The 12,754-nt window shown below is 47.3% G+C and overlaps 1 non-coding gene across 1 annotated transcript; it reads left to right on the forward strand.

Annotated features, from left to right (window-relative positions):
* The first annotated feature begins 524 nt into the window (after window positions 1–524).
* Window positions 525–631, forward strand: LOC113451293 (U6 spliceosomal RNA). The gene has a single exon (XR_003376084.2). It is a non-coding gene; the product is annotated as a U6 spliceosomal RNA (small nuclear RNA).
* Window positions 632–12,754: the final 12,123 nt, after the last annotated feature.

The raw sequence follows: 12,754 nt of genomic DNA on the forward strand, positions 1-12,754 counted from the left end.
AAAGGTATTCTCTATTTACTTCACAATTTGATTCCATATTCAGTCATCTAATTATGAGTTTGCTAACAGCACAACAATTTATGCTAGTAGCTGTGCACAGATATAACAAAAATATCAACAGCATATTAATATCAATATTATTATGAATAATAACATAATAACAAATTGAATTTACCAAAAAAAGGGGGAGCAAATATCAAGAGGATTCTCTGCCTCTGTTTACATTAGGCCTCTGGACCAGTCAACGTCCATTAATATTGCATACACATATAGAGATAAAGATATAGATATCTCACCTCGTGGGCTTTAGGTCAGAATCTTCAAGGGCAACCAAAAATACCCCCCAGAGGACAATAAACCAACTCAAAGTAGGTCAAAATGTCCTAGAGAGACCTCTAAGGCAACAAAAGGATGCCAAGAGATGCCAAAATGCGTTAGATAAGCATATTTTTAAAAAAATGCATGAGGAAGGTTGAACAGAAGTCTCAGTCCTCTTCCCCAGCCAGGCTGGTCCCAGTTCCAGAGTGCTCGCTTCAGCAGCACATATACTAAAAGTGGAATAATACAGAGAAGATTAGCATGGCCCCTGCGCAAGGATGACACACAAATTTGTGAAGTGTTCCATATTTCACCTTGCCTCCATCCCTGGATCTCTCAACGCCATTCAGGAGAGCCTCAGAGGGACCAGTTCAACCCAGGCCTTCAGCAACGCTACCTGCCTGACAGACAGTTGTGGGACCACGCCAGAATTCCTTCTCCCAGAGGATATCCCTAACAAATTGAAGGCCTGGAGGGACATGGCAACTTGAAGAGGCATCACAGCCAGGGTACAGTAGAAGTTGATGGCCAGGAAGCCTCCACAATCTGACCTCGATTCTCACTTGATTTAGTTACTATGCAGAACGGACCTTCATTACCAGCAGGTACCTCCTTCAGAGGAGTATTATATAATCCAAGTTACACATTCACATGATGCACAGGATGAGGAGAACCAGAGACCAGATGGAACAGGTTGAGGAAGGGTCTACTCACGACAGTGACCAAAATCTGTCAGAGGCGGATCCCCTAAAAGGGGCATGTCAGACATTGAAGGCATTAAGCCAGACCACCAACCTTCAGGTCTGTTTCGTCCTCAGACTTTTTTCAAGTCTCTGTTGTTTCACAAAAAAAACCCAAACCTACTGCCTGCCTTGACATTCCATTCCCCTCGGCCCAACAATCGTTACTGTAAGGGGGGTCAGATGATTTAATCTTCTCCCAACCAATAATGTAAGAGGAAGTCATAACTTGTCCCACAGAGGTTCTTGGACCTCGTCCAGAAACAAGGGTCTCTTCAGTGGCGTATACCCCTCTTACAGGATATGATAGAAAATTTTAATTTGGTTTTCTGATTCTGCTAAATTTCTCATCACCACGATGGTAGATAAAACAATAATGGCAATTATCATCCTCCTCTGCAATTCCAATGGAAGCAGAAGAGGCTTTCAAGTTAAAGGATATACAGGGTTGAGTTGTCTCCATGTAGGGCATGTTGATCTGATGTGGGGGCCATAAGAGTGGAGTCGGCCGCATCCCTTTTTTTTTACTAGATCGTCTCTCAGGTAGCTCCACCATCTGAGGGAGATTATCTCAAATTCAATATCAGGGCACACAAGGGCGCCACAAAACTCTATTAAATTATCTGCTCAAGCCAGGGCTTCTCAGGTTACTCTCGCCTACTGCTATGGTTCAGATGTTGGCAAGCAGATATCACACAACTAATGGAAGCTTGCTTCCTTCCCAATATAGAGGCGATAATTTGGTTGGTGGTGCCCCAGACCTATCTCTAATAGAGACTAGAAGCAGAAAATAAGTTCCTCTCTTTTCATAGACCCCAAAATAGTCCTTCCCAGCTTTTTGGAGGGTTCCTTCGTTCCCTCTACCAGAGACTTTTTCTCTCCAGACTCCAGGGTCCATCTGGACACATGAATCACCAACAGTCGGATAGTTTCCGATATGGAGATAGATACTGAAGGTGAGGGCAGACCAAAAGAATTTCTTGAGGAACATGAAATAGAGGTCTCGAGGCACAACATAGGCCTCATGACTGTGCCCCCTATTGGTGGAAGAGCTCAAGCCTTTCACGGACAGACAGGATGCCTCTACCTCTGTTTCCTGGGTTAGAGATATCAGAAGATTAGGCCTGGCTATAGAATTTCCATCCTCTCCCCGGAACCTTTGCATTACTTGCCCTCTCTCCAGGGATCCTGTTAAGGGAGCATGATGGAGACAGCTATGGTTCAGTTATTGGAGATCCAGGCAACCGACCTGTGGCTTTCGGATCAGCAGGGGGCAATTTTAGTTTTAAAATGATTTAATCAGTCCCTATTTCATAGGAGGCTTAACATGAGTATACTGAACACCATACTTCTGAGCTTCCAGAAAGGGCAACTTTCTACCCTCCATTGACTTAATGAGGCCCATCCCCACATTCAATTAGATCCTCACATAACAAAACTCTTAGTTTTTTGTTATAATACTCAACGTTTTGAATCTCGTTGCACTGTCCTTGGGTTTGTCATCTGCCCAAGGTTCTTACGAAGGTTCTGATGGCTCTGGCTGTCCATCTCAGGGGAACACCTGTTAGATGGCAGTGTTATTTAAATGACATTTCATTATCATCTTGTTCATATAAACAGGCAAAGGGGAGGCCTTAGCATCGGTTATCACTAGGAGAGACTTGCAGTCCATTTCTCATCACCCACACATATGCAAGTTTCTTGCGGGGCTACAATCTTACGGCCTCCTGTAGTGCATTGATATCACATGTGGGACCTCAATAAGGTCCTTACCGCACTCAAGAAAACTCCCTTTGAGCCCATGTAGACCATGAGTCTCCATTCCTAACGATACAAAGGTGGTTCTCTTGGTTGCCATTACATGCCAGTTACATCTTGGATCTAGTAGCCTTGTCAGTTAGACAGGAGCTCTGTATTTTTCACACAGACAGAGTGATCCTTAGTCCAGATCCATCTTTAACCCATAGATAAATTTGGGTTTCCACAGACCATAGGAACTGATACTCCCGTCACGTTTGTCTGAAACCGACATAAAATCTGGCACGACAATGCCACAATCTAGATGTAAGGTGAGCTTTCAACACATATTTCAAACACCGATCATAGGGTGCAAGACCTCTTCCTCAATGACCAGTAAGTGGCTGAGAGCACAATTCACAAGTCCTATGAGACACAGTCTCTTCCTGTACCCAGGGGCATCACTGCTCATTCGACCTGGAGCGCTGCAATGTTGACAACATGGGCCACAAGCACCAATAGAGGAAATTTACAAGGCAACAACATGGGCCTCACCATCACCTTTTATTTAGAAACTATTAGAATGATGTCTTCGCCTCTACAGAAGCTGCCTTTGACAAGAGAGTGTTAAAAGGGGCCATAGGGACCAAGAAAAAGGGGAATCCGAACCAGACGGAAGCCCTCCCATAGGACACGCCAAGCTTTGGTATGTCCCAAACAATGGATGCTCTGAACAGCTCATCTGGAGAAGGGGCATTGGCACTTACCTGACACACCCTTTCTCTGTGAGCTGTGAAGAGCATCCATCCCCACCCTTATTCATCTGGTGGGATGCTATTCTAGCCAAGTATTAGAAAGGGTGAAGGAGAAGAAATATTTCATCACTTTGACTTTGCCAAAACTGGGGACACCAGGGAGGAGTCCCGTGGAGGAGGAGGAGCGTCCTCTCAATTAAAGTCCAGCCTATCAGACAAGCGACAGAAGCATCATCCCAAACAATGGATGCTCTTCACAGCTCACAGAGAAAGGGCATGTCAGGTAAGTACCAACGCCCCTTCCCTTGATCTTGATTGTATCCCTCTGTCTGTTAATACAATTTAGGATTGCAGTAGCTTTTTGGCTGCTGCTGCACACTGCTGGCTCATATTTAGCTGGTTGTCCACAAAGACTCCAAGATCCCTCTCACAGTTACTGCTATTGAGCCTGGTTTCACCCAGTCTATATGTGTACTTTTGGTTTTTCTTGCCTAAGTGTAGGACTTTACTTTTCTCTACATTGAATTTCATTTTGTTAGATATGGCCCAGTGTTCTAGTCTGTCAAGATCCATCGGGATCTTGAGCCTATCTTCTTGGGTGTTAGCTATTCCTGCCACCTTAGTATCATTTGCAAATTTGGTAAGTTCCCCTTCTATTCCCTCATCTAAGTCGTTAATGAAGATATTGAAGAGTACCGGGCCTAAGATGGAACCTTGTGGCACCCCACTGCTTACTTCCCTCCATGCAGACTTAGACCCATTAAGGACTACTCGTTGAGTACGGTTTGCCAGCCAGTTGTGAATCCATCTAGTGGTGGTGCTATCTTTTCCACTTTTTTCTAGCTTACTAAGAAGTAGGTTGTGGTCTACTTTATCGAATGCCTTGCTGAAATCTAAATATATTACGTGCACAGTATTTTTCTGGTCTACTAATTTAGTCACTGTGTTGAAGAATGAAATAAGATTGGTTTGGCATGATCTGTTTTTAACAAACTCGTGCTGACTGCTAGTTTTTACTTTACTTCTCGATGTTGGCAGATCTGTTTTTTTATTATCTTTTCCAGTATCTTCCTGGGTATTGATGTTAGGCTGATTGGTCTATAGTTTCCTGGGTCTGTTTTTTTTTCCTTTTTTGAAGATGGGAACCACATCAGCTCTTTTCCAGTCCTCTGAGTTCCCCATGCATGGGATTTTGAAAGATATGGTGCAGTGGTTCTGAGATGACCTCTGCCAGCTCCTTTAAAACTCTGGGATGTAATCCATCAGGCCCCAGTGATTTGTTTTCATCAAGATCAGACAGGTGTTCTCTTATTATTTTTTTTGCTTATTTTAACTTTTATTTCTGGTCTGTCTTTTACAGTTATGTTTTTGGTGGGTTGAGCTATAGTTTCTTTTTGCATGAAGACAGATGCAAAGAATGAGTTAAGCAGTTCTGCTTTCTCTCTGTTGCCTGTTACTTCCTTGCCATCTTCTCTCTTTAGTGGACCGACTGTTTCCTTGATTTTTTCTTGTTATTTATATGTTGGAAGAAACTTTTTTTATTATCTTTGACTTTTGTTGCAAGTCTTTCTTCGTTCTGAGCCTTTGCTATCCTGACGTCTTTGCAGATTCTGTCTATCTGCTGATATTCTGCCTTAGTTGTGTGTCCTTCTTTCCATTTTTTGTACTTGTCCTTTTTGTCTTTCAATTTGCCAGAGAGATCTTTGTGTAGCCATGCTGGTTTCTGTTGGGTATATGGATACACCAACCAGGTTTGGGTTGAATAAATATGTAAACCTAGGATTAAGTGTCTATGTAGCTTTAAGCAAGAAACTGCAATGTCATTGTGGGTGCGGTTGCAGGCAGCAATATATGTAGGAAGGGAAACGTAATAGCCCTGGCTTCTGGATGCAACTGTCTGACCCCGGCTTCTGGATGCACCTGGTTCTGTTCCTGGTCTGCTGCCTGCTGGAACGTCTATCTGCTTACTTTTGGATGGCTACTGTGCCAGATACCATTTCAACTGAACACAAGGACTGTTTGTTTGGTGAGCTGAGGATTCAGCGTTGTCCTTGAGAGAAAGGTATCGGGAGGAGAAGATATTCAAGCAGATAAGAACATTGTATTTACTGTTAATGGACTTGATAACTGGATGGATATACTGGATAATGATATATGGACTGAATGACAATTCTTAATCTCTGTGTGTATTAAATAACTATTTTAAAACCACAAACAGTGTTTTTGTCTCCAGTGTGTGTATACTCTTGGGCCCACTCTCTCTCTCATTTGTCTGCCTGGCTTGACTGCTGCTGCACACTCTGCTAGGGGGTTTATCCCCAAACACTAACAGTTTCTTCTTGGATTTCTTGTTTTTCTTTCTCAGTGGTATTGTGCTGGTCTGGGCTTCTATGATCATACTTTTTAGACTTTGCCAAGATTCCTCAGTTGTTTTCCCCTTTAGGATTTTCATCCATGGAATCTTTCCCAAGTTCTGAGTTTAAATCAGCTCTTTTAAAATCCAAGACTCTGGTGTCATTATGTTCTGTTGCTTGTGTTTGTTATGCTGAATTCTAGGATGACATGGTCACTCTCACCCAAGGTTTCTGCAGTTTCAACTCCCTCTATCACTTCTTCTCTGTTTGTAAGAATTAAGTCCAGTATGGCTGTCCCTCTAGTTCCACCCTCTACCTTTTGGACAACAAAGGTGTCAGCTAGGTTGGTTAGGAACTTAAATTTGATTTCTCACTTCGTGCAGAATTAGTTTTCCAATTGTTATCAGGATAATTGAAGTCACCCTTTACTATTGTTGTGTGTTTCCTGCGTATGTTTGTTAGTTGGCTGGCCTACTGCTTGATTGGGTGGCCTATAATATACACCTATGGCCATGTCATTCTTTTTTTCTTTTATATTGACCCATATGCATTCTAGGTGGTTTTCATCTTTGGTTTCATGCATTTCTGTAGCAATATAGTGGTCCTTTACATACAGGGCAACTCCACCTCCTCTTTTATGGGGTCTGGTTTTTTTGAATAGTTTGTATCCTTCTACCGGTATGTTCCAGTCATGGGTTTCATCCCACCAAGTTCATGTTATTCCAACTATATCATATTTACCTTCATGTATTCGTAGTTCGAGTTCACCCTGTTTGTTCCCCAGACTTTGTGCATTTGTATATAGGCACTAGAGATCTTTATGTCTGACACTGTGTTTACTGTCTACATAACCTGTGTTGTGCCTGCCTGCCCCTACTTTCTTGCCACCTGTTTGATTAGTGCACATGGTATGGCACTCACTATTAAATGCTTGGTTTTGGTTGGCATCAAGTTGATAATCTTATCTGCACAAACATCTATTTTGCATGCACTGGTATCCTTATTAGTTTTAGGTTGCTGGGGACAGAAATGTTCTGAATCCATTAATTCTCTGTCCCCGCTGTTCAGTTTAAATGTTTATCCAGGAGGTTACAGTCATACAGTCATAAGTGGGAGGAGATGGGTGAAAGGAAGGATGGGAGGATTAATAGTAATAGTAATGCAGACTTAGTAAATAGTTGGACAGTGTTGAGGGAATTATTTGTTTAGCAGAGTGATGGCGTTCGGGAAAAAACTGTCCTTGTGTCTAGTTGTTCTGGTGTGCAGTACTCTATAGCAGCGGTCGCCAACCAGTGGGCCACGGCCCACTGGTGAGCCATCAGAAAATTTTGGTGGGCCGCAGAGAAATCTCACCCCCCGAGCACCCCCGCAAAGCAATTAATCCAGGCTGCGCAGAAACACAAGGCTCTGCCACCCACATGGCCCGCGGGAACCCTCCCTGCCCACTCACTCCTTACCCGGCACACTTGTCTGCTAAATTGCTATTTTTCCTTTTTCCGACCATCATCTGTTCTGCTGTGCTGGGAGATTTAGTTTAGCTAGGAAGCAGGAAATGGTTGGATTTCTTGCTTTCTAGCTAGTCTTTAGATCTTCGGCTCAGCACAGCCGAACCTCCCTTAGAACTGAAGGTTTGCTTGCAAGCAAATTCAGTGCAGACTCACGGCAAGCAAATTTGAGACTGAGCTAGCCGATGGCATATAGATAGATCACTGAATGATTCTGTGGGCAACTCAATCTGCCTGCTTTGCCTGATTTGGGGTAAAAGTTGCCCTTTTTTAAAATAAAAAATTCAATATTTACATGCATGGTGTGTTGTGAGTTAACTTTGTGAGTTTGCTTGCAAGCAAATTTTATGAGACAGACTGAGCTAGCCAATGGCAGATAGATCTCTGAATGAATCTGTGATTCTGTGAGCAACTCAATCTGCCTGCCTGCTTTGCCTGATTTTGGGTAAAAGTTGTTTTTTATAAAAAATCCAATGTTTATATATTTATATTTACATACAAGCCATGCCCAGCCAGTCACATGACCACCAAGCCACACCCACAAAGTAGGCCACACCCAAAGAACCAGTTAGTGGTCCCTGGGATCTAAAATTATGAGTTTGGTGGTCCCTGAGGTCCAAAAGATTGGCGACCCCTGCTCTATAGCATCGTTTTGAGTGTAGGAGTTGAAACAGTTTATGTCCAGGATGTGAGGGGTCTGTAAGTATTTTCATAGCCCTCTTTTTGACTTGTGCAGTATACACATCCTAGATGGAGGGCAGGTTGGTAGCAATTGTTTTTTTCTGCAGTCCTAATTACTCTCCGAAGTCTGTGTCTGTCTTGTTGGGTTGCAGAACCAAACCATATAGAGGTGCAAATGACAGACTTAATAATTCCTCTGTAGAACTGTATCAGCAGCTCCTCGGGCAGTTTGAGCTTTCTGAGTTGGTGCAGAAAGAACATTCTTTGTTGTGCTTTTTTGATGATGTTTTTGATGTTAGGTGTCCATTTTAGGTCTTGTGATATGATAGAACCTAGAAACGTGATGGTCTCTACTGTTGATACTGTGTTGTCTAGTATTGTAAGAGGTGGTAGTATGGGGTGTTGGTTCTTACCTGATACGCTTCTTCTCGTAGAGCTGCGTAGTGTCCAGGATGGGAGGTGCTCCAGTCTCGGCTCTCACAGGCTGAGCTTGAAATTGAGGAACGCCTCTCACCATCACGTGGTCCTCTCGACGTTCCCCAGTTTTGCGAAGACGAGAAGGAAGGCCCTATTCTCATCCTAACTAAAGAGTATTAGTTTGCTTGGCCGAACGAGGTTCCCCACCAGACGGGCTAATGGGTGGGGCTGGAGCGCTCTCGCAGCTCTATGAGAAGAAGCGTATCAGGTAAGAACCAACGCCCCTTCTCCATAGAGCTGCTACGAGCGTCAGGATGGGACATACCAAAGCTTGGCAAGTCCTGCGGGCGGGCTCCGTCTGGTGTGGAACCTCCCCTGGAACCTCGAGGACCCGCTGAAGGACCCGCCTGCCAAATGAAGCCTTGGCAGATGCAAACACGTCGATCTTGTAGTGTTTGATAAAGGGGGAAGGAGATGCCCAGGTGGCAGCCCTACAGATGTCAGATATTGAGGCTTGGGTGGCCCATGCAGCAGAGGTAGCCGCACTTCTAGTGGAGTGGGCGGTGACGCCCGTAGGAACAGGAAGGACTGTGCCTGGTAGGCCCTAGCGATGGCGGCCCTAATCCAGCGGCCCACGGTTGTGGGCGTTACTTTGTGACCGAGAGAGGTAGGCTGAAAAGACACAAATAACGCCTCCGACTTGCTTGAAAAAGGCTGGGTGCGCTTGATATACACTCTCAAGGCGCGCCTTACGTCAGAGAGTGCCACTGTCTCTCCCTCTCTCGAGAGGGTTGGGGCAGAAGTTCGGGAGGATGAGCTCCTGAGCTCTGTGGAATGCTGAGTTTATTTTAGGGAGGAAGGTAGGGTCAGGTCGGAGAAGCGACTCTGTCAGAATGAAAGATACAAAGGTCCTGTCTGATGGAAAGGGCTGCCATCTCCGAGATCCGACGAGCGGATGTAATGGCCACGAGAAAGACAGTTTTGAGAGTGAGAAACTGTAAGGAAGCCTCCCTAATGGGTTCAAAGGGGGGCTTGGTAAGAGCAACCGGGACTTTGTTGAGGTCCCAGGTGGGAAAACGGTGTATGGTCGGGGGACGGAGATTGGAAGCTCCCCTGAGAAAAACCCGGATAAGGAGGTGATGGGAGATGGGACCCCCAATGTCTGAGGAAACAACAGTTGCGAGGGCCGCAACCTGACGTCTTAGGGTGTTGGTAGACAGACCCTTGTTGAGGCCCTCCTGAAGAAACTCCAGGATCTGAGCAATGGAGGGAGAAAGGGGATTAATTTGAAGTTTGAGGGCCCAAGAACGGAAGGCGACCCACGTGGCATTGTAGATACGGGTGGTCGAGGGTCGTCTGGCTGCCTGGATGGTGTCTATAACCTGGCTGGAAAAATTCTGTCCCTTTAAACGGTCCCGCTCAACCTCCAGATGGCTAATTGGAGCCATTGGGAGTTGGGGTGTAGCAGAGGGCCCTGGGAGAGGGAGATCTTGTCTGGAGGGATCCTCCAGGGAGGGGCCACCAAGAGGTTGCGGAGGTCCGCAAACCAGGGGCGTCTGGGCCAATAAGGGGCTACTAGCAGAATCTCTGCCCTTTCCAGAAGCAACTTGTGTATCACCCTGGGGATGATGGTAAGGGGGAAAGGCATAAAGGAGCCCTGGGGCCAAGGGCAACAGAGGGCATTGTGGTTCTCCGCCCCGTGGGAGGAGGTACCTGGAAAAGAACCTCAGTAGTTGGGCGTTGAGGGGGGATGCGAAAAGATCCACCGTGGGGAGCCGAAGTGAGACTGCTTCCCTGAATAGGGAGGGTGGAATGCCATTCTGCTTGGTCCAGAGTGGCCCTGCTGAGCCAATCTGCTTGGATGTTTAGGGTCCCTGATATGTGGTCTGCCTTGATGGAGGCCAGATTCGATTCCGCCCAACGGCAGAGACGTTCGGCTTCTCTCATGAGCCTTGCTGACTGAGTGCCCCCCTGTCTGTTGATATGTGCCTTTGCCGTGATGTTGTCTGTGAGGACCAGGGCGTGGCGTCTGCGTACCTGGGGTAGGAAGCTGAGAAGCGCCAGGTAAACAGCGTGGAGCTCCAGCCAATTTATGGAGCAGAGTTGTTCTGTTGCCGACCATTTACCCTGGGACGAGATGGAGAGGGCGTGAGCGCCCCAGCCGAGGAGGCTTGCATCCATGGTGACGGTTAGCCTGTCGGGTTCCTTGAAGTAGTGGCCCTTGTTGATGGCCGGCCTGGTCCACCAAAGGAGGGATGTGAGAACTCTTGGAGGAACTCTGACCTGGAGTCGCGAGGTTGCTCCTTCCTGAGCGGTGATGCGGCAGCAGAAACCATTGTGAGGACCTGGTATGGAAAGCGGGCCCAAGGGATAATAGATATACATGAAATAAGCTTCCCCAACAGTTTAGACAATTCTAAGAGAGAAACTCTTCTTGCCCTCCTGACATCTTTGATGGATTGTTGGATACTAAGCCACCTGTCCGGAGATAGGAAAACCAGTTCCCGGGCAGTGTCGATCACTGCCCCCAAGTGGGTGAGTCGGGTGGAGGGGGAAAGATGACTTTTCTTCAATTAATCATGAACCCATGGTCCTGAAGGGTGGTAAGGGTCAGTTTAGTATCTCGTTGGGCGTGGGCCCTAGAGGAGGAGAGGATGAGGATGTCGTCCAGGTAACAATGGAGCCGGACAGGGAAGGATCGCAAGTGAGCGGCGAGCCGCACAAAACCTGGTGAAAACCCTGGGGCGGAGGACAGACCAAAGGGAAGCGCAGCGTACTGGAAATGTTGTTTATTGTAGGGAAGCGGAGAAACTTGTAGTGGGAGGACGGTGCAATGTGTAAATATGCCTCGGAGAGGTCAATTGAGGTGAGCCAGTCCCCTCGCCGGGTTCCCGTAAGTATAGACTGCAAGGTGTGCATCTTAAATTTACGGGGGGCAAGGTAGCGGTTTAGAACTTTTAGATCTAGGATAGCCCTCCAACCCCGAGTGTTTGGGTACTACGAACAAGTGGGAATAGAAGCCTCGCCCGTTCAGTTGCGGGGCGGGCTGGATAGCCTTTATGTCAAGGAGGTGGCTAATGGCGGCGTCCATAAGAGCCCTTTTGGCAGGGTTCCTGGAAAGGGGAGGACATGAAAAATTCGGGAGGGGAGGATTGGAACTCGAGTGCCAGACCGAGGTGAATCGTATCCCTGACCCATGCGTCAGTAGTGATGGCCTCCCATCGATTAGCGAAGTGCTTGAGGCGGCCGCCTATGGGAAATTTGCATTATCGTGACCGACGGAAGGTCTGCTTCCGGATCCCGGAAGGACTTCTTGAAGGAGACACCTCTTCTGGACCTGTCGGACAGGTCTGACCGGTCATGAGGGAGGGTCGGTAGGAGGGGATTAGAAGTATCTGGGGGGAAGGAGGCATGGGAGGAGGAGCGAAAGGAACCTCAGCGAAAGGAGGCGAGGACCTCTGGGGTCGGGCCTCGAAAGCGAAGGAGGTACTTGCAGTTGTTACGGGTCTCGGCCAGGAAGGGGTGAGAGCCGGTCCAAGCTGTTTCCCCCGGAAATGGGAGCTGAGGCCAGCCGCCTTGTTCTTGGCGTCCGCTTGCCAGTGGCGGAGGCAGAGCAAGCGGCGAGCAGTGACCTGAGACGATATGGCCCTGGTGGAAAATTTTGCGGCTTGAAAGGTAGCGTCAGCCGAAAACTCGGCCGCGGCCGTGAGCTTAGCGATGTCCTGCTGTGCTCTGAGGTTGGCTGCGGGGACATGCTGTTTGAGCTGCCGAAGCCACTTAATAGAGGATCTAATAAAGAAAGACGCTTGGCGGTGGACGCTCTAACAGCCCAAGCGTCAGATTGGTGAGCACGGCGCAGGGCCAGCTCTGCTCGTTTGTCCTCAGGCTTGAGTGCCTCGAGGGCATCGCTAGGGGTTGAATGGGAAGCTAGGCCCACAATAGGCTCGTCCACAGAGGATCGAGCAAGAGGGAGAACTGCGGGTCAAGGTTGAAAAAACGCTTGTCCTGAGTGGAAGGAGGGGAGGGGGCCCCGAGGAGGCTAGCTGCCTGGAGACCAGGTCGGAAAAGATAGGTGGAACAGGAATCACATCAGTCTCCACCACGGGCTGGGAAAAAATGGAATCGAGAGGCTCCCGAGGCCGCTGGCTGGGATGGAGTGGGAGGGGTCAGGCCAGAGGTATTTTTGGCCTTGAAGAGAATAGACCTGAACAGGTGCGGCTTAAACAGCCCCACAAATGCGGGCTGGT

This window comes from Pseudonaja textilis, unplaced genomic scaffold, assembly GCF_049901715.1.
Source record: "Pseudonaja textilis isolate UNSWEBS1 unplaced genomic scaffold, rPseTex1.2 PTEXCTG252, whole genome shotgun sequence".
NCBI lineage: Eukaryota > Metazoa > Chordata > Lepidosauria > Squamata > Elapidae > Pseudonaja > Pseudonaja textilis.